The sequence below is a fragment of the Ochlerotatus camptorhynchus genome, unplaced genomic scaffold (genome assembly GCF_037179485.1).
Source record: "Ochlerotatus camptorhynchus isolate MF236.1 unplaced genomic scaffold, CSIRO-AGI_Acam_v1.1 ptg000335l, whole genome shotgun sequence".
Taxonomy (NCBI): domain Eukaryota; kingdom Metazoa; phylum Arthropoda; class Insecta; order Diptera; family Culicidae; genus Ochlerotatus; species Ochlerotatus camptorhynchus.
Window position 1 is genome coordinate 556,193 of NW_027040823.1, and position 19,969 is coordinate 576,161.

At 38.3% G+C, this 19,969-nt stretch overlaps 1 protein-coding gene across 3 annotated transcripts in view; it reads right to left on the bottom strand.

Moving 5' to 3' along the window:
- LOC135708797 (neuropeptide SIFamide receptor-like) overlaps positions 1-19,969 on the bottom strand; it is a 147,716-nt gene that overhangs the window by 101,802 nt on the left and 25,945 nt on the right. The window lies entirely within an intron of this gene.

Sequence of the window (19,969 nt, forward strand, 5' to 3'; positions counted from 1 at the left end):
GAAAGGTGAGCACTCTGCGGCATTAACCGCCAATTGAGAGCTTTGAATTATTTTGAAGAGTGTTACCGAAAAGCTGGGCCGTGTTTCGCTCAAAGAAACAGCTTGCTAATGGAACATGCGAATGCTAATGAGTGGTTGATGATTGTGTTAAGAAGATGATGATTGAAAATTTTATGGTGTTCTATTAGTGAGTATCATTTTTGAGAGGTAGTTTCTATTGTCTACCATTTGCTTAGTTAAGGAGTTGAAACAAGGGTGTCCTTTAAATTTTTACTAGTTGCAAAATAACCCAATAACCTCTCATTTGAAGGGCGCTGAAATTAATTCAACCTGCTGATGAATGATTTCAAGTCAAAATGTTGCTTATTTTCTTCATCCATAATCAGAAGATAGCATCTCAACCCTTGTTTCAAACTCTGTCTGCGACTTTCATGACTCGTTAGCAACTTCTCGTTTTCATTAGCACTTTAATCTGTTTGTACATTCAAGTCATATTTCACATCCGCGAAAAGGTAAGTCCTTAAGGACAGAGTTGATAGAATCCACAAATAACCGTTAGCATGGCTGCCTTGCCTTTTGAAAGCAGGCATGATAGCGTCCATTTGTGGATTCTCTCAATCTTGTCCTCAACGAACTTCCCTTTCAATAAACGTCAAACCTTCCGCCGCTGTATATCGATAACGGTACACGCGACTTTCAATTACCATTCCATCGCTCTGGGCTGTAGGCTTTCTTCTTTTTCCGCCGAGATCTTCGTGCATGATTAGGGACATTTTGCGTAATGCCGGTTGGCAGGAGTTCATCCCGTTACACCTTCATCAACCACAGCGTTGTGAAAACCGTTCACAGGAAGGAAAACAAACTGGGGAGTAATCTGATTCTTGGGATCTCGAAGCTAGTGTTATCATCGAGCAGTGAGGAAGTTTACGATTGCTAACTACCGACGACGACGCTCTTCAATTTCAGAAGAATTGCCGCGCTGGTTTTAGTGAACCAAATCATTTCACAACACAGTTATCAAAATTGGCAAACTTTAAATTTGAAGCGAAAAATATTGAAATCTTTGGATTAATTGAAACACGCATATTTACTCTTTGACAAACCGGCCTGTGAAAGGTTTAACATTCTTTCAATTTCGTGGGATTTCATCAAAAATATATATATTTCACCAGTCTGTTCCTTCCACATCCCGTCGGAAGTTTTAAAAGATAAACCGAAAGAAAATGAAACATATATCCGACGAAGGAAATGGAGCAAAGTATTCAATGGCACACGAGCATCCGTTATCGCGTTTCAACCGGTCCCCATAGGAGACAGCGCAAATTTACGCAAAAATGAATTCAACCTTAAAAAAAAAATGTTGAAGGATCGCACCTCGAGAGTGTTGGTACGTACATATCAGCAAACTCTCGGTACCCACTTGGTTTCAAAATTTTAATGGAATAAGCGGCGACGACGGTCCCACAGCCACTTTGTCATCATCCTCATAAACGTGTGCTGCGGCTGTTGATTTCAGTCACCACGTGCCTCCAGAGGAAAGCTAAATTTTCGTAACTTTGAAGTAGGGAAAAAATGTCGCTGAGAAATATCATCCGAGTGTGGCGGAAGGACTCCCGCTTCGCAGACTTTACGGTGGTTCTCGAGCCCCGGTGTATCGCAATCAGCATGGGAGCGCTGAGGACGTGGTAGGTTGGTTCAAAAAGTGTGTGTACCTTTACAGTTTTTTAGAAATTATGTTTGATAAGCTAGCAGTGGTTGGTCAAATATTACATTTGATATTTTTCACAATGACCGTCATCAAATTTGAGCGATTCCAGACAACTCGCAAATCCATTAATTTTCGTATTTTTTGATTTGGCTGAAAATTTTCAAAACCGTGTCTCATGACCAAAACTGCCATTTTGCATCTTCAGATCACCACTTTAAATTGAGTCTAAATGTTGAAAAGGGCCTAGAGCAGTGGTGTCACGTCCACATGCACAACCGATCAAACAATCCATTGAAGTTCCCCTCAGTGTTTTTTTTTTACGTTTGACAAGCCAGCCCAGTTAGCGAGTGGGATTCACTAACTGGGCTGCGCTTTTAGTCCAGTTAACGAGCAAGTACTGTACGACTTTGTTGAAGACCGGATTTTAATTGAATGTCAAGATAATTAGTTATTAATTAATAATGATATTCTTCTGACATGCCCCATACACTGCTCCGCTGGCAACATTGGTGTTCTTGGTGCGAATCAGCGTTGCAAGATTTTTTTTAAAGCTTATCGGTATCAAAGGTGTTAAAAAATCGGTAACTATCGGTATTTACTATTTAATTAATTTTATATTTTTGCCGTTTTTGAAAGCAAAATGTTTAACAATGGTGACGACTGAGACTTGAGAGGAATTGCTTTGTTTAACGGCTTTGTCAGTCTTAAAACACTCATTAATTTGTTAATTTAATTTTTAAAATTATCGTTGTCCTCAAATGGTGATCGAAATTGTGACCAAGTAGTTTTTTCGACTATATCATTAAATGAAACCAAAATATGAAAAATCAGCCACAACAACGACTAAACTATTGACAATAACGATAAACAATATTTTCCCTTGAAAAATGCCACAACCCATGGTCGAAATGTCGAGCAGATCAGTATTTTAAGACTGAGAAAGCCGTTATTCAAAGCAACAATTTTCAGTCCGCATCGTGCTCTCTTGCCGTGCGGATCTAATTGCTTTTTGCTGAAGGAAGTGTTACTACTACCTAAAGCTACAACAAATTTAAACAGCACTTTTCAGTGCTCAACCTGTAAAATTTCTACCTTGCTCAACTTTATTCCTCTTCGATCCTTGTTTGGACCCTACCCGAGGTAATCCTTCTTGGATATCGATTTGGAAAATTCCTCTTCGATCCTTCAGATTCTTATAGTAATCTGCTTGGAAGTCAATTTGGATAAAAATTTACTGCCGCCATGGCGCCTAAACGCAAAAGAAAGGGGCAAACTCTTGACCCCCCTTCTGATGAAATTAATTTGAGTAATCAATTTGATTTGCTCACGGATGATGAGAATGATCCATCATCCAAGAAAAATTCTAGTAAACTTTCCCGGCTTAATGCCAAGAAGGAAAAGATTCCCCCTATTGTGATAACCACTTCCGATTTCCATGCTCTTCGCATGGAACTTTGGAATTTCGTGAATGTTAAATTTTCTCTACAAATTGGACGTCGGGGTGAATGCCGTGTATTGGCTGAAACCTTGGACGGATTTAAATGTCTTCTCAAGTATCTTACTGAGAAGAAGCACAAATTTTTTACTTACGACACCAAAACTGAACGTGTGTTCAAGGTTGTCATGAAAGGACTGCTCAGTGGTGAATCCCTGGATCAGATCAAAGATGAACTGGCAAAATTACTTGGAGTTGTGCCACTCCAAGTAATCAAAATGAAAATGAAATCCCATCCTGGCGATTCGCGCAACGGGATTTCTAATGATTTTTATTTAGTTTACTGCAAGTCTAGTGAACTAAACAACCTTAAGGCCTTGGAAAAAGCTAGCCTTATGCTCCATGTCCGAGTGAAGTGGGAACACTTCAGGAAGACTGGAGGAAATTTCCAAAACCTCACTCAGTGCCGTAAGTGCCAGGGATGGGGTCACGGGACTAAAAATTGCTAAATGCCAGCTAAATGCATGAATTGTGGTGATTCCTCTCACACAAAGGACGACTGTCCTGTGAAGGAAGATCCTAAGAAATTTAAATGTTCAAATTGTGGTGAAAACCACAAATCCAATTTTTGGGAATTTTTTTTTTAATTCTTTATTTAAGAGATTTTTAGCCTTAGGCTAGTTCATCTTTAGATTTTTTTGGGAATGTAAGACTCGCAAAGCGATCCTACAATCTCGTTCTAACCGACAGGTAAGAAACGCTCCACGTTTCCGACCAGGTACAAATTCCTCTGCTGTTAACAACGGTCAGCGAGGAACAAATTCTACATTCGTACCCGTAGGTACAAATATCACCCCTGCTTCAAATTTTTCATCTGTACCTACTACCCTCGCTGCTAACAATGTTCAGCGAGTTAATGGAGCTACCTATGCTGCTATTGCAGCGGGTAGAAATCAAAATACTAACCAAAGTAATTCTAACGGAAATTTTGACAATTTTGACTTAGGAAGCATTACTGCCCCTAAAATGGAATTTTTACAGAAATCATTAATTGACATGATTTCTGCTATGCTTAAATCTAACTCCATGTTTGATGCTATTCAAACTGGAGTAAAATTTGCAAATAATATTGTCATGACTTTAAAATTCAGTAATGGATTTTAAAACATTAAACATTTTAAATTGGAATGCGAGATAATGAAGACGAGCTATTTAACTTTTTGGGAGTTCATAACATGCATATCGCCATTATAACTGAAACGTTCCTTAAACCTGACCATAAGGTTAAGAAGGACGCAAATTACTTGATTTATAGAAATGATCGTCTTGATGGACCCTGTGGTGGCGTTGCCATCATTATTCATAGACGAATCAAACATAAAATTCTTTCTTCATTTGAAACCAAAGTTTTTGAAACTTTGGGAGTTTCTGTTGAAACAAAATTTGGACAACTTACGTTTATAGCTGCCTATTTGCCATTCCAATGCGTAGGCCAGCAAAAGAATTTTCTCAAAGGTGACCTCCAGAAACTTACCCGTCATAGGTCTAAATTCTTTATTATTGGTGATTTTAATGCAAAACACCGCTTATGGAATCATGTTCAAAGAAATTCCAATGGTAATATTCTGTTTGATGATTGTTCTGCAGGTTATTACACTATTCAATATCCAAACCGCCCAACATGCTTTTCTTCTGCAATAAATCCCTCCACTATTGATTTGGTCTTAACTGATTCATGTCAACTTTGTAGCCAACTGGTTACCCATGCTGACTTCGGTTCTGATCACCTTCCAGTAACTTTTGAAATATCCCAAGAAATAATTTGTAATCCCAACAGCTCTACTTTCAATTACCATAGAGCTGATTGGGAGCAGTATCGAACATTTATGGAATATAACTTCGATCCAAACATTCCTTTGCAAACCAAAGATGAAATTAATTATGCTCTTGAATCTCTGACTACTTCTATAGTTGCACCAAGAGCTGCCTCAGTACCAAAATGCGAGGTTAAATTCGATTCAATTATAATAGACGACGATCTTCAGCTCTTGATCCGTCTTAAAAATGTCCGTAGGAGACAATATCAAAGAACACGCGATCCTGCCATGAAGGTTATCTGGCGGGATTTGCAAAAAACAAATTAAAAAGCAATTCTCTGCCCTGAGGAACAAAACTTTTGAAAATAATATTTCTAAATTAGACCCGAGTTCCAAACCCTTTTGGAAATTCACAAAAATTTTGAAAAAACCTCAAAAGCCTATTCCAGCGCTTAAAGAAAGTGGTAAAATTTTGATCACAAATTTGGAAAAAGCTCAGAAACTTGCTAAGCAATTCGAGAGTTCCCATAATTTCAGTTAGGGTCTTAATAGTCCTATTGAGAATCAGGTTGCTCGGGATTTTCTGAATATTTTCTCTCGGGAAAATATTTTTGATGATTCCTGGGGGACTGATTTGGACGAAGTAAGGTCTATAACTAAAAAGTTTCAAAATATGAAAGCTCCAGGTGATGATGGAATTTTCTATATCCTCATCAAAAAACTCCCAGAGAGTACCTTGTCTTTCTTGGTAAAATTATTTAACAGATGTTTCCATTTGCCATACTTTCCTGATAAATGGAAAAATGCAAAAGTTGTTCCAATTTTGAAACCGGATAAAAATCCAGCTGAAGCTTCTAGCTACCGCCCAATAAGTTTGCTTTCTTCAATAAGTAAACTTTTTGAAAAGATAATTTTGAATAGAATGATGCTTCACATCAATACGAACTCAATTTTTGCAGATGAGCAGTTTGGATTTCGCCATGGGCATTCAACTACTCATCAACTCTTAAGAGTTAACAATTTAATTCGTTCAAACAAATCTGAAGGCCACTCAACTGGAGTTGCTCTTCTAGACATAGAAAAAGCATTCGACAGTGTTTGGCATGAAGGTTTGATTGCTAAATTGAAAAAGTTTAATTTTCCACTTTATATTATGAAATTAGTTCAAAATTATTTAACTGACAGAACTCTGCAGGTAAATTATCAAAATTCCAAATCTAATCGACTACCTGTTAGAGCAGGAGTTCCTCAGGGTAGCATTCTTGAGCATTCTTGGGCCTATATTGTATAACATTTTCACTTCGGACCTCCCTGATTTGCCTCAGGGTTGCCACAAATCTTTGTTCGCTGATGACACAGGCATTTCCGCTAAAGGAAGAAGTCTTCGTGTTATTTGCAGCAGACTGCAGAAAAGTTTAGATATTTTCGCTTCTTATTTACAAAAATGGAAGATTTCTCCCAACGCTTCCAAAACTCAACTTATAATATTTCCACACAAGCCTAGAGCTTCGTTTTTGAAACCTAGTAGTAGTCACATAGTCACTATGAACGGAGTTCCAATTTTCTGGTCAAACCAAGTGAAATATCTTAGATTAATACTTGACCAAAAATTAACTTTTAAAGATCACATTGAGGGCATTCAAGCTAAATGTAACAAATATATTAAATGTTTGTATCCTCTTATAAACAGGAAATCCAAACTTTGCCTGACGAATAAACTTCTAATATTTAAACAAGTTTTTAGACCGGCCATGCTTTACGCTGTGCAAATATGGTCTTGTTGTTGCACTACCAGGAAAAAAGCACTTCAAAGGATTCAGAACAAAGTTCTGAAAATGATTTTGAAGTTGCCTCCCTGGTACAGTACTACCGAGGTACATAGAATTTCGAATGTTGAGACTTTAGAACAAATGTCCAACAAAATAATGAATAATTTCAGGCAAAAATCGTTGCAATCCTCAATTGCAACGATTAATTCCCTTTATACTTAGATAAGATTTAGTTTTAGTTTTTAGTTTTAAGATATCAATTGTTATACTGACATGCAGGTTTAAAAACCTGTTTAAAATACTGAATTGCCAAGACATGAACAATGTAAAAACACTTAGATATATATCATAACAATTAAGGCTGGTACGTTACTGCAGTAACTGGAGCACCTAGGTTAAAAATGAAATGTAATTTATTTTGAATTTGGAACAAAAAAAGAGTTAAAAAAAGCAACAATTTTGCTTTTGAACTATGATCGAAAAATTCCGGAAGAAAACTCCTGGGAATGTTTGAATTAGCTTCTGAACGAAGCTGAAAAAAACATCCATAGAAAGACGAAAGAAGCTCTCCTGGATAAAGTTTGAGTAAAGTTCCAAGAAAAGTTAGAAAAACATCCGGGAAACTTCCAAGACACGAATTGAGAAACTTGTGGTGAAAATTTAAATAAACTATCGGATGTCACATGCAAAGGAAGCCAGAAAAGTTTCGGAAATCGCAAGTAAATTTTCAGAAGTAGCCATTTCTAGGAAAAGCCAGAAGAAGCTCGACAAAACCTTCCAATAGAAGTCGAACAAAAAAACCTTCGGCTTATGGTCAAAGTTCCATAAGAAGCCGAAAGAAATTTCTTTGAGAATTATTTGAATTTTTTTGAAGAAGACGAAAGAAACATCCTAGAGACGCTGGCAGAAACTTCCTAAGGATGATTGGAAGAAACATCTGAAGAAAGTCAGAAGCCAGAGCGCTTACGGAACAGTCGAAAGAAACAAGTACATAATTCATTAAACATCCCTGAAGACTCTGCAATTTCCCTCAAGTTTTCGGAACATTCCTGAAATGCACTTAGGAATATTCCATAATTCCTCAAAATTCCTTAAAAGTTCTTGTAATTTTCCTGAAATTAGGGACTGAGACTACCGGAATATCTCTAATCATCTTTGAAGGTCTCTGGACGTTCTTGAAGATTACGAAATCTCTTAAGTGCTCTGACAAATTTCTTGAATTTATTGTAACATCAGCATTGAAGTTCTCTGATCTTTCCGATTTTTTTTTTAATTTTTAAAAGCTATTGATACTGCCATCAAAAAAGCATAGAACTTCCCATAACATGTTCTCGCAATGTTCTAATGTTCATGTAACTTCCCTTACGTTTCCTAAATTTGCATGGAACTCCTTTATAATTTCAGCGATTTCATTGAAATTAATTTATCTCAGGCATAACATTTGACAACGGCACAAAAGCATTTGTAAACAAACTTTCTAAAGACCTTTACAAGCGAACCAGATTACGCCCACGCAAACCAATACCACTTTCGGAAACGTGATAGTTTCCCCTAGCCAATGATGTTGTTGGTATGCGTGGGCGTACTTTGGTTCGCGTGTAAAGGGCCTTAGAAAGTTTGTTTACAAATGCTTTTGTGCCGTTATTAAATGTTATGCCCTGATGTTCTCTGAGCTTAACTAAAGTTCCTGAAAACCATTAAATTTCCCTGAAGTTCTTTGGACTTGTGAAGTTTTCAAATATGTATGATGTTTCCTTAAGTTCACTGGCGTTCGCTGGACTATTCTAAAATTTCCGGGTTTTCGAATTGTAACAGAAGTTTTTGAAACTGTCTTAAATTTATCGAAACTTATACAAAAGTCTGAACTTTTCTGAAGTTTCAAAACTTCTTAAATGTTCCTGCAGCTTGTGTGGATTCGCAATAAAAATCTGATAGCATCCTTGAAGTTCCAGAAAAGTTGAAAAAAATGGTGGGAGAGTGATGGCTGAAGAAGCTTCCAAGGTAAGGTGGAAGAAAATTCCAGCGAAAGTTGGATGAAACTTCAGGAAGTTTAAAAATGAATAAAAACTTCCGGAAGTTAAATAATGTTTAAAAAGTATTTCTCGATTCCCTAGGAATTACCGGAAAGAGCCATCGACTATTTTTCGATTGATGGGTAGCCAATCAAAAGGATGAAATGCAAACATTAGTTAAAAGAGTATCAAGCATGAGGCATGTTGAGAGATGATTTTTTAGAAGGTTCAAAAATATGAGGTATTCAAAAATATACAAGTCTCTCACAAAAGTTTCTCCGAAATTCGAGCGGGGGCAGTCAATAAGAAGTTTGATTAATTAAAAAAAATCGGTATAAATCGGTATAAAATCTTAAAAATCGGTATTCTAGGAACCTTATCTGTATATCGGTATCTAGTTCGGAAATCGGTATAAATACCGATAAATCGGTATATCTGGCAACGCTGGTGCGAATAGACCTTTTTGACTTTTAATAGTCTTTCTCTATCTAGCACACTTGGATGAATGGACGGTTTGTTTTCCCACTAATCTGTTTCCCTCTTGCTCGCACTCGTTCGCTTTAAATGGTACAGTAGTGTGCGCCGATTAAACGTCAAAAAGCTCTGTATAGAGGTTGTGTAAAGGCTACCTCTCGTATCGTATAGCATTTGAATGAATATAGCTTAAGGTTGTATAATTGTTAGTGGGGAAGCCGTTTGTATCATGGCAGGAAGACGTCTTTCTTCCGTTTGGCCATTGTGCATCAGGTGAAAATCGATCAAAATGCTGGATTACCGAGGTGAAGCAATCGGTTAAGTGGTATGAGTGGAACCACTGTACGATACAAGCAATTAGTGACGTCACTAATTTATTTTTTTTTTCTTTCCTCTATTTAACGTCGCTCTCTGTTCCGCAATCTAGTGCCAATCACCATCCATTGATGGCAATCGAATGTGCAGGAAGGCAGCTTCCACACCTGCGCAGGATATCGCACCCATACAACACACATGGGCCGGGACCAATGGGTTTACTTCCCTTCCGAAGGAAGACGTGACCAGAGATTTTATGCCTTAGAAAAATCCCACCGACCTCGGCTGGGATTGAACCCAGACCCATTGGGGTGTTAGTTAGAAATCAGTCACGCTTACCACTACACCACCGGCGCCGGCTCGTCACTAATTTCGTTTACGTTGATTTTTTGTTTCACTAATACAACAATATTTCACGATCTGCTTGACCTCTATCTTTTTCTTAAATTTGATGTTCTCCAATCGGGAGCGCAGTTCATCAAAGTCGTAAGGCATAGCAGCTCAATGACTTTAATATAAGGTCCGGCCCAGAGCGCTGCTTGTTTGAGTTAGTAACTCAAAAAATGTAAACATCAACGATCAACTGATTGGTGACGTCAAACTATGACAACATGTCTAGAATGTGTATGGAAATTAATGTAAATCATTAATTAAAAACGTTTATTTGGTATTAACGTTAAATTAAACCGACCAATAAGCTTCTCATTGCTTAACTCTTTCCATCCCAGAAAGATTTGCGATGTTATGAAATGCAAAAATACGTTTTCCTTTAGTCAAAAGCATGTGATAACATCACAAAGCAAATTAATGTTTAACTCCGGATCGGAATCTTGATCGTCATGCAAAAGAGAACTTTGAAGATGGGGATGGAATGTCGTCAGCTCGAAGAAGTCTGATTCCTTGCTGCCATCGTTTCGGATTTCGTTCGATGGATCTTGGATGGAATGCTCAGTTCTTTCGGAGATGCTCAAATCACTCAAACCACGAATCACTGGATTCCGCTTGAGAATTTCCTCCATGCAATGTGGTATTTTGCTACATTCTACGGCTTCCTTTTCGTACTATTCCAACATTTGGTTTACCACTTCCAAACGGTCTGATACATTTTCTGAATCGGGAGCTGGATTCCGGATCAATGGAACAGCTTAAAATGTGCAGACCATAATTATTGTTTGCTTTTCAAGAAGACACGAAGAATTTACTTACCATCTCGTTTAAGGTTGCGTCGTTTTATGTCCGGATCATGCATATTGTTATAATCGCCTTTTGCAAAATGATTGGAGCAAATTAATAGTGATTCATTGCTCTGATTGTTCAAACCACAAAACAACAACCACTTTTTTCTTCGAACTTCATCCCTCATCGTGCAATTTGAATCATTTGGTAATACCGTAACTTTTTACGGAATATTTTTTCACTGCACATCGAACCATTGCTAATCAAACACAATTGAAATTGAGACAAAACTATAGTAAAAACAAAATTTTGATCAGTTTCGGTAGGGAAACAGAATATAAACAGAGAAATTGACGTCACTACTTTGATGTCTTTCTATGCGAAATATAAACATTGCCATGCGACACTAATATTACCACAAGTTTCATCATTTCACTAATACATGCGAGCTCCTTGGGCCGGACCTTATATAAAGGACATTGATAGCAGCTATCCGACATGGTACGCAGGATCTTCCACACTTCGCGGGCCAGACCTGGGAGAGTCACTGCAACAAGGGTTTTCTTAGTGCGGCCTTCCGTGGTGACGTAGATGCATTGTCTTTCGGTATAGGTATCTTCCGGCAGGATGGTGTGGGTCAGTTGCAATCCAACATCACCATAGTGACCTTGGTAGACTACGAAGCAACCTGTGGAAAATAGTTCCTTCTTGATGACACCAGCGTAGTGCACTAATATTCCGATCCTAAACGCTTAGGCATTGGCCAATCCTCTCTAGCAACTGATCCACCTTGACCTTGGGGCCGATTCGTATTCGACTGTTTCTAGTCCACCACTCGGGTTGCGCAGCATGTGGGCAATGCAACGCTGGTGTTCAACCCACAAGTGATTTTTCTTCCGCTTACTACCCAACCGTTGGATGCTGGTGTATTAACGATGGAAGCCAAATCACCGAAAGAATCACTTCTTCTGCGCAAAATGCAAACAATAACCATAAATTAAAAGGAATACTTTAGTTGAAGGTATTAACTGCGGGTGACCGAGGGGGTTATGATGTTTTGCAACAAATAAACTTCCAAATTCTAAATTAACGGTATACACTGTGTTTGGAGCAGAATTAATTACTATTCAATATGAACACACCTTTCTTAATTTTGTTGAACTAGAATTCAAGTTGTATAACAGTTTCCCGATAACACCTAATAATTGTGAGTAGGCGCATTTATTATTGAACCCTATAATAGGAAGTCGATCTTTTGCGTTCTTTGATCCATAGAAACCTTTTCTCACATACTACTACAATGAAAGATATAGCCGAACCCACGAACCGAATTGTATTTTCCAGAGTTAGTTGAAATATAGCACTTGTATGAAGCAGACGATATCGCTTGTTAACCTAAGGCATACGAATTCCGCGTAATCCGAAAGTACCTCGAGTTGTAATTATCGGTCGAAAGAAGTAGCCACGAAGGTGTCCGCTTTGAGTCTCATCGGTCGCAAACTTCAGCGTTGTGTGAGTTTACCAAGAAGAATTCCATCTCTGAACACACTGAATGAATCCCAGCCCAATATTTGGACTTAGTACAATTTTAAAGAAAATTTTAATCGGATCAATGTCTAAACATTGCTTAACCATAAAATGATTAAATTTTAATCTACCTCCGTTTAGCAATATTTTTGAGTGCACCACAATTATTATGTAGAGAAAGAGTCCCCCTATCGGATAGAATTGGTGGCTTACATGGACTGAGTTTGAACTACGAGACATTTACGAAAGAAGCCATTGTTTACGTTTACATAGGTCCGCTCAGTGTCGATGAAATGATTTTTTAAGGATCGATGGCCAACTATACCAGCTATACGGCTATACCACTGAGGCAACACAAAAAAGGGGTCAACTCTTAGTAAGTTCTTTTACATGAAGTTCCATATATGTTATGTGTCTACATTTAAATTAAGCTATAACCAGATGCGATTGAGCCGAAGAGATCAGTCGGTTATATGAGTTATAATCTAGAAGACAGACATTTGTCTGGCTCAAAACAACCGGGAAAATCACCAAAACTCCGGGAAAATACCCGAGAAGCTACGAATCGGGATTTGCTGGTCACCATAATTATGGATGATGCAAATTTTATTTTTATTTTACGCCACCTAAAATCTCTTTCGCTCTAAGCTTTATCTTAAAACTACAACCAGTGATGCAAAATATCATGACACTCACGTGACACTCGTCTTCGCATCAACCGACTATCGCTGACAGATCTTTTTGTCACGCAGTGAGAGTTAGAGCCATGGCAAACAACAATCACCAGTAATGGTCGCTGCTCACAAGCAAAACGTTACACTCACTGCTGTTGATGAAAAGAACAACGAAAACAGTGAAGACTTCAGCAGTACGATCATGAAAAAAAAGCGAAACGACAGAAGAAAATAAAAACAATGCCTACGCATTCCAAGTTCGTCTCGGCAGGCGCGACTGTGTGAGTTACAAACAAAGAAGGCAACATGAAACGGAAGCTATTGGGCTCACTCGCCAACACACTCACATAAACAAGCAAAGCAGCAACTGCTTCAAAACGAGCACAGATGAGTGTCGTGATTGTCGGGAATAACCAGATCGGTGATGGATCACAACAAAAGATGACATTCACCAGTTGCTTTTTACTTCTTTCGTCAACTTGATGGATGGTCATGGAAAGAGCTTCGACGAGCACATTGATAGGAATGTACAAAGCGTTACTACTATCAGCTGTTTGGCGATCGTGATTGTGATAGGTCGCAACTCTGACTACAACTACGGTGATCACAAATTGGTGATTAGAACGAAACATTGCGGCACAGATAAAAATATTCAAAGTCTGGGATTTAGACAAATGTTGAGATTTTTTAGACAATCAATTTTAAGTCCTCGCATATAGAAACTTATGTAACACTTTATATTTTCACAACTTTGGGACCTACAAAACTTTTATAGAAAGCAGTCAAAAAAAATCTCATTAGTCTGGAACGAGAAAAATTTTTCAAGATGAAAAGATTGTGGACATACACGGCAAATGAATCTGACTGATATTTGAATCCCGTTCACATTAATTCGCAAAAATGTATGTCACAGAAATGAGTAAATTTTATGTCAGATATACGTAAATGTCACTCATCCGCGTTTTTTTTTACAACCGAACACAACATTTTGAATCATACGCAGTTTTTCATTAGCACAAAATGTTTGCCCAACACCTCTTCGCGTGCATCCTCCGGAAGGTAGAACGCCAGCACCAAGAAACGGAAAAAGACCCGGTAAAACCAACTCTTCTTGGGAGGGAGGCAAAGCACCAAAAACAAGCGAAAAGAAAAACCGCCCCAGCAACAAAGCTACTCGAAACAAATTTTTGTCCCAGAGTTTTCCCGTTTATTACAACACCACTCAAAAAAGTTGTTTAAAGGTGATAGATCTTAATTTACACTATCCTCACGCGAAAATGAATGAATGTTTTGACTTTGCACAATAAAACAAAATATGTTCGCGGGCAGAGTCTACTGTGTTTTTTCTCTCAGAAACTTTTTCCAATTTAGTCCAAAAATTTCTACTTCTGTTTACTTCTGTGGATATTGCTCTTATGTAACTTCTCAACGACACTTTTTTCCAATTTTCCGCGGCAGACTTCTCCTGAAAATACGGTGTCTCGAGAGTTGTGATCTATTTTTTTTTACAAAATGCCTTTTTTTAATTTAGCTGCTTCACGGGAAACTGAGTCAGATTCCCCGGAATTGGAGTCGTTGGGATGTCCCGGGTAGGAAACACTAGTCTGACATAAAAGTTCATAATGATAAAGAAGCTAGATGGACAGGTTTAATCTTTTGGAACGGTTTCGATCATATTCGCCAAATCTTGAAATTGTTTTGCTAATTTTCGCATCACGCCACAAAAAACCAATTTCAGAATCTTCACATTATGAAAACAAACATGTGACTTCTCCGAATGAATTTAAATACCTTTTCCGTAGATCTGAGTATGACCTTGTTTTTAGATATTAGTTTCTATTTCTCCAAACCAGTCTAACTCGTCTCCTAGTCATTTGAAGTCACCTCCGAGCCCACACAATGATGGAGTGCCACTTAGATTTTATTGCTACGATGTTTCAGTTTGCCCTGTTCTTTCTTTCTCATCATGATGAGCAAGCTGCTTTATAATTCGGTTTGTTGAGGCGGCTAGCTAGCACAGTGAGTTTGTAGCATGATTGGGACAACGACAGGAAACCACCAATACTGAACTGAACTGAAAGAGAGTGGGACAGCAACGACATTCTTTGCACATTTGAAGCCCGAATTCCAGCCCGAAAAACCACTTAGAAAGCAACGCTATGTTTTTCTTTGTGTCATTATTATCGATACTGTGACAACACATTCAATGAAATTGAACAATGATGACTTGCATGCAGTAATGGTAGGATGTAATGGTTTTTGATTCTTTTGACGGAATTTTTCTTCTGCTTTATGAACGTTAGAATTTTGAGCTTAGAAAAGCTAACCATGCGTGCAGCATTTCAATGCAGAACATTTCAGTCGATGCCGAAACCTTCAAGTATTTGTTTTTGTAATTCTTGTGTTTTCAGAAACTTCTGTCTGCTTTGTTGTCGTCTAGTAATTTGACTTGTATGTTAATTAACAGTGTTGTCTACATTCCAGGCCATAGTCCTGAAAGGCACGGCTGTTTAGATAAGACCAACTCTCACGCAAATGGAGACACATTGAGTTTATTTTGATTTATGTGTGTTACATAAGGGAAATGGCCCTAATATTGGCCAACGGGTTGGGTCCATCGATAAAAATTTCAGAACGAATAGCTAATATTCGTTACTACTGAAAAAATGATCATTAATGCATTTATTTGGAATGTAAGCGTACTTCCAATATTTGTAACACTTAGGCCGACATTAGGGACATCAACCCTAAATGCTACCTGCTTGTGTAATCAAGGAGTGGAAATTTTCCTTTGCCTTCCCTCTCCCGTCAACCTAACTTCTTTCTACAATGTCACCAACGATAATCAGGGGACTGACAACCCCATATCAATCCTATACGTTTGACAGTAGGCAAAATCACGGGCCTTATTTAAATACGGCCCGCCTGACGTATACATGAAGGAAAGAGACGCAAAATAGTGTTTTAAGCAGAAAGACAAGAGCAGATGAAAGCTTCAAAAACATGGCCGCCAGCCAGGCCCCTGGCGATAATTGTCTTTAGAAGAAAATATTAGGGCAGGGCTTTCTTCAGGACGCTAGGAAAGACAATGAATGGGGTGCACAATTCTGCACCTATTTTAGTGAAGTTTTGTAATTCTTCAATCAACTCTTGGTACATCTACCGATTGAGCAAAACATACTCCACTCCTTTTATAATAACGGCGGGAAATTCTGTTAGGAGAGGGTCTTAGAATGTATTTTTTGCACCGAGTCTGGTTTTTTCAGTGCTAAGTACTGAAATCTGTGATAGGGAAATCACTTTTTTCCCACCACAGAAACGCCCCATTTTCTTATGCAAAATGATGGACGTGCGTACACGCACGAAATCTTTAAAATAAAGAAATATTTAGTCTTTATTTTTTGATTAATCGGTAGATAACATATGTACCGAGAATCAATTGGAGATAATAGTCGCTAAACTGTTCCGATCGTGAGACGTTCGCTTTCACTTACAAAATTTTACTGAAAATAAATACAGAATTGTGCATTACGTCTTTCGGCAACATATTGGGGTTGCAATTAAAAAAAACGAAATCGACCGCGTTACGAAAAGTGGTCAGTAGTATAACACTGTTAATAGCGAATGGATATTAATTCTAAACAAGCTAATCGATTCAGTGCTGTGTTCCTAAAATTTGAGCTAAGTAGTCGCATCCAATATTGACCTGCGCTCTTAAAATATAAATCTGCTTAAAATAACGATAGTGTAAAAATAGTGTATAGTGTAGTTTATATGGTACGTTGCAAAACATTTGCACTTTATCGATGCTGCATGATGAGCTGCACCGTACTCTACAGGTGACGAAGGTGGCATTTGCCACACAACGAAATCCCGAGGGGCGGAAAATTTCTCTAATGTTCCTTGAACATTTACAAAGTCCCTTTAGCCTTACTTCTTCAAATTATGATTAATTTCCAAAAGTCCCGTCAACTTTTTCCATGCACCCTAATTTTCACTTTCTTATGTATCTTATATGCAGCTTAGTTAACGTAGAAATAACATTATTAAGTAGGAAATTTACCAAGCTGTCCAATGGAGGCAAGAGTGTTGTGCTAAATGGCATAGTTAGAGCCAATTTATGGCAAGCATAGACCAAAACCGAAAAAGTTCAATAACTCAGTAATCTTTGAGATTTGATCATATGCGTAGAACATTTTTTTTACTTCAAATATGATCTTCTATCGCCCTTAAATTATTTGAACTAAGGAACTGAACACCCTGCAGATGTTACGTTTATAACAGGTTTTTGTTTCAGACGTTCCCAAGAGCTCGTGGTATTACTTCCGAAAGTGTTAAATCAGTCCAGAAAATTTAACACTTTCGGAAGTGAGCGATTGAACATTTTCCCAACTGAACTGAAGCTTTTTCAAAATTATTATATATTTCATGAGCTGAATTCAAGGATCCAGTTTTTCCAATTTTTTCCGAAGTGATTTAATTTTTTTTTATAGAAGTTCAGTGCTAACCTTTTTAGATATGGTCCAGTACTTTCCAAAGTGGTCCTAATCTTTCTCAAGTTATTCAGTATTTTCTGAAGTGATTCTGAACTCTCTATAACTCGATATTGAAGGGACCATAGAGTTATAGAATAACGATCCCATGCAAATTCGCTATCGCAGTATGCTATGATCAGGCATGGAAAATCATTGACATTCATTTCATGCATTCATTTACATTTATTTGCCTCTAACTTTTTTCATCAACACCATTCCGCAAAATGATATGTAGAGCTTTAGTAGGTTTTGTTATAAGCTGCAACTTTTGCTCACATTGCAAATCTGTATCTCTTATGTATCACGATATAGAGCAGGCAGAACTCGTTACCGTTTTTCAGTGAATGTAAATTACATTCACTGAAAAACAGTAGTGGATTCTGTTTGCTCTGGTTCGTCATGCATAAGAGATACGGATTTAAGTTTTTTAGAAAAGTTGTAGCTAATAATAAAACCTACAAAAACTCCATACTTTATTTTGCGGAATTCTGTTGATGAAAAAAGTTAGGGGCAAATGAATGTAAATGAATGCACGAAATGAATGCAAATGATTTTTCATGCCTGGCTATGATATTAATTTTAACTACGTTTCTATAACTCGATATCGAGTTAGGGGGCATTGAGTTGACTATGTTGCCAAAATCGAGACCTTTTTCGATGTGTCACAATTCAGTACGAATATGGTTTAGTGATAAGAATCAGAAGAGATTTCGAACTTTTTTGAAATGATTGTGTGCTCCCCAAAGTGATTAAACATTTTCAGAAGTGATTCAATATTTTCTGAAGGGATTCCAATATTTTCTAAAGTTTGCTTGTTTATTAAGGACATTTTACATCTCCGCGATGCATTCATGTCCGTTCGATTTGATGTTTGGTGTATTGTGTATGGTGTGCAAGTGTTTTTGTTAGTGTAAGTGCTACTATTCAGTTGCTTCTCTCTTCTTTTCTTCTTTGCTTCCAAACAATTACTTTTCTCCTTCGCTTCACTTCATACTACTCCCAACAAACAATTTAAGCTGCAGACTAGCTTATAAAGGCAAAAATTAGCTGTATAAGCCAATTTTTGGCTGTATAAGATATTCTGCAGTCAAAATTGTTCGTTGGGCTCTCCTACTTCGCTTTTCTTCACGAATTTCTTCATCTTTCTACCATCTTTACCTGTGTAATTTGTTATTCTACAGTTCTTTTAATTTGTTATTCTAGTCTTCTAGTTCGTGTTGCTTAATATTTCTTTCACCTGTGCAATTTGTTATTCTAAAGTTATTGTAATTTGTTATTCTAGAGTTTTTTGTACAAATCCGTTTCATGTAGGAAATTAAGCATTCGTGTTGTTCTTTCTTCCGTGTTGTCCAGAGCAGGGGTTGAAACAGTTGACGTTTTTACTACACTCGCTTCGTTGTCGTGCGCGACAGTCTGTTTGTATTCGAACACTCATGCTCTACCGTCGTCTCTCTCACACAACACGAGCGGTAGAAAAACATTCGAGCTAAAAGAAAATTATCAAAATAGCTATCATATGACATGTGTGATTTCGTTGTAATTCCTCAATTTGGTGTACATCAAACCATTTCTGATCAGAAATAGTATTACTAGGACATCATTGCTTGCTATTTTCAGAATTCACACAAGCACACCATCAGCAGCTCTTATTTTGAGAAAAACTAAAATACATACATTCGTGACGGTCTTCGGCGACAGTGTCGTATGACAGAGCCTCCTCGCATCCTCGCTTAGAATCGGTACGTCGATGGCTGGTTGTCTTCTAGCCTCATTGGCTAGTCGGTCAGCTTCAGAGTTTCCCCTGATGCCGGCGTGTCCAGCTTGCGGAGTCCGTGAGAATAACCAACTCATTTTGAACATTAGGGATGGTGGCGTTCATTTTAATAGCGTAGGCCTCCGCAGAGAAAACACTACATTCGTTCGGAAGACTGTAGGTCCTAGATAGCCCTTCGTAGAAGAATGCAGCTCCTACCGTGTCTTCACACTTGGAGCCGTCCGTGTAGACGATGGTTGAACTATGGAAGCGGGTCTCCAGTAATTGTCGAACAACTGGACGAACTTTTTCCGGTGGGTCTCCAGCGCGTATGCTTCTTTTCACATCCCACACTATCGTCGGTTTTCGTGCGTGCCACAAGCGATTGCTCTGCCTCACGAGTGAACCGACAGCAGGAAGCGTTGAACCGGTTAATTCTTGGAGGCGATTTGAAGCGCGTGTAATCAGAGGTAGGGTGCTGCTGTTTGGATTCTTTGTGAGCATTCGGATGGCAATGTGTACTGTGGTCTGTACTGCTAGCAGTTCGAAGGGTAGAGTCCCAGCTTCGGCCATCACCGAGTTAATCGGGCTCGTCACGAATGCTCCGGAAGCGAAGCGAACCATTTTGTTGTAGGCAGGAGCGATAGTCTGGAAGGTTGCTGGCCCTCCTCGACTAACAAGTCCAATCCCGTAGAGCAGCTTCGCAGTAACTACGGCTGACCCAATTTGCAGCAGAGAAGTCCGATTGCCACGTGGAAGTTTTGCACCGATCAT